The following is a 3,135-nucleotide window of genomic DNA, read 5'->3' as shown; positions in this document are numbered from 1 at the left end:
ATACAAAATCCGACACGCACCTTCACTGGACAATCAAGCATCACTACAAGCAAAATACATCAGCCACATGTGGAATATTTATATACACAACCACGTACACTGCCGGAATGAAACAATCACAACCACGCAATTATATATAAAACAACCCACACCACAGCGGAAAAATGAAAACGGAAAGCCCACACAACACAAATAAATAAAATGCATGCGGCTTAAACACAAATACAACACCAAAATCATAGGATAGCCACATGGCTATACACAAATACAATGCCAAAAAATAAGAAAAGAATATACAAAAGAAAATAAGCACGGTCTTCGGATGTGACGTAGGACCCGGCAGACAGGATACTCCAAGCGACACCAACCATCTACAGCTACCGAAAACATAAATGTACAAATGCGGTGGTGAGTATAGGTAACTCACGGGTAATAGACAAGATAGTGCATGGTCCATAAACAACATGGAGATCACAAGTATACAGTCTCGTAGGGAATAAAGAACATGATCATACTATCATAATCAATGCATATAATAACCTGACATATAAACTGTACAAACCACAACTAACATAAGGACGGATACATACCCAATCCGAAATCGACGCAAGGTACAAAGATCAATAAACTCACTAGATCTGCAACAGATATACCCGTGACACCTGTGCATGTAAAATAAATGACATGTATGCAGCATGACAACCATATGCAACAATCATATCGCAAACAAATGCAACATACCACAAACACATGCAACTAGTATCTACTAGGCATGTATGCAAATATATCTCCAAAGATGCACATCATGCCAATGTGCATGTGCGCCATGGTCACCCCCGCCACCTCTGAGACACGACCCCGATGGCCGAGAGGCTTGGGTCCGTGACAAACCGTATAGCATTCAGCCTAAGCAGTACAGATAAGCTGACGCGGCTTATGCTAAGTAGTTATATAACTACATAGCCAAGGGTCCCACCACTCATCTCTAGCCTCTCGACTGTGCCCTCAAGACTCACTAGGTAGTCGGGCGATGACCTGCCTGGCCGGAAGCGGATAAGGACATAGCTCCACTCCAAACTACCACTCTCCACCATGGTTGGCCGAATGGGCGGCTAAGACCGACCCCCTCTCACCAAGGGAGACGATAGTCGTCAAGATGCTCATGAATGATGAACATGATGATATATATTATAATCATGATAATGACACCGTCATCATCCATGCAACTCTAAATCCACCTAAGTGTCCCCACAACATGAGTATAATCATCATGATACCTCCATATATCCCACCAAACATATGTATATAACTTACATATAGTCAACCAAAATCTCCAATAACCTCAGACACACCTACACGTGTACAATCAACATGTATCCTCCAAGTAAAACACATCAAACGTGTATATAAAACCACATACAATCTACAATCAACACAACTCATCACTCCAAGTATATACCGCATACGGATGGACAAGCCTCATATGAATACCACCAACGTAACCCCTACCATACATACTACTACATGTACACAAATACCACGAGTATAGATAATCCAAAGTGTAGACATAAGAATTAGAAATAGATCATCACAAGGGTCAAGCATCGGTATCAAGCAGGAAAGCAACAAACGAACACGATATAAGATAAAGCATCCTAAACCATCACATAAAACCATGCACTAAGCTCAATAAAATCTACATAGAGGCAAGGAAGAAATACCCGCCTTTATCTGTCGATCGTGCCAAATAATCCCGCGTCGAGGCACTCATCCTGAATCCAAGTCCTGTGATCACATAATATATATTTAGCTAATTACATAGGTAGCAAATAGCTAAATAAACTTCCCAATCTAATTAGGGAAAACCCTAATCGAAGTAACTTATCTAATTCCTTAATTCAACTCCTTCTAGATCCAAACATAATCCACAATCTATTAATCAATCCAAAACTCACTAATCCAAACTCATCATAAATCCACAACAACCTAACATCATCATCTACAACTAACCAAACCACCACATCTGATAATCCAACCAACAACCAATCCAATGATCCTAAGAATGATCACATAACACTCTACATCAACCGATCATCATATCCACAAATTTCCACCCAATACAAACCTCAATCAATCACAAACTCCAACATGATTCACCTCTAGATTCTCACTCATATCCATAGTTTCCAACCTCACATCCCTAATCTAATATCCACATGGAAGCAACAATACTTGCTAACATATCTCAACAAAACAAACCCTATCATCCTGTAAGAACCAGGTTTAGCAACACACTACTGAATCCAACAGAAAAACCTAAATGGAAGTCATTTACCTTGAGGTTTGGCAGCATATTCAACAGCTCACAGCACCATAATCCCTTGCCAACAGCCACCAAGAGCCTCCACTACACCAATTCTTTCCAAGATTAACCCCGAACCTAGATGTAGAGTATCTATTTTGCTGCAACTCTAACAAATATAGACCTTACTCACCTCCATTGATCCCTAATCCTCCCACCGAGACCTCAACAGCTGCAAGAAGTGAAGGGGCAGTGATATGCTCACGAAGAATCCACCAAGAAGCTGATCTGATGCCTCCTACATGTCCAGCATCAGGAAGAACATCACAAACAAACCCAATTACATGAGAAACCTTGAATTCACAGCACTTCCTGACACTTCCTTACCTAAATTATGCTTTGGCAGTCCATCCACTCTTGGATCAGGATCCAATCAACACCAATGAGAAGGAGGAACCGGAATCCAGTGAAGTGGACCTCCCTGATCCAAGATCCGATGACAAGAAGGCACTGGACATCCACAAGAGGCAACTAGGGCTCGAATCTCCCCTCCCTCGTCGGGCTCTAGCCTTGTCGTGCCCTCGCCACTTGATCACCGTCGATCGCGCGTAAGGAATGGCCGAGAGGCCGAGAAGGTGGTCGGTCCTCCAGAGATGGATGATACCGTTGAGATCCGGCGCTCTCCCTCAGGCGACTTGGCGAGAATAGGTTTGTCGGGGAAGAATCTCTTCGTCGATGTCGGGTTCATCCGCGCGAGAAAGGAAGGAAGAAGAGAGGAAGATCGGTTGCCACTTCCCTCCTTAACACTCAAGGGTTGCCCTGCGCCGGCGACG

At 43.0% G+C, this 3,135-nt stretch overlaps 1 long non-coding RNA gene across 1 annotated transcript; it reads right to left on the bottom strand.

Annotated features, from left to right (window-relative positions):
* Positions 1 to 2,334: 2,334 nt before the first annotated feature.
* LOC121987475 lies at positions 2,335 to 2,718 on the bottom strand. The gene is made up of 3 exons (XR_006113612.1): positions 2,690 to 2,718; positions 2,496 to 2,600; positions 2,335 to 2,407 (listed from the first exon to the last, which is right to left on the bottom strand). It is a non-coding gene; the product is annotated as an uncharacterized LOC121987475 (long non-coding RNA).
* Positions 2,719 to 3,135: the final 417 nt, after the last annotated feature.

The sequence above is a fragment of the Zingiber officinale genome, chromosome 5B (assembly GCF_018446385.1).
Source record: "Zingiber officinale cultivar Zhangliang chromosome 5B, Zo_v1.1, whole genome shotgun sequence".
In the NCBI taxonomy this organism is placed as follows: Eukaryota; Viridiplantae; Streptophyta; class Magnoliopsida; order Zingiberales; family Zingiberaceae; genus Zingiber; species Zingiber officinale.
This window is presented reverse-complemented; position numbering and strand designations above follow the sequence as displayed.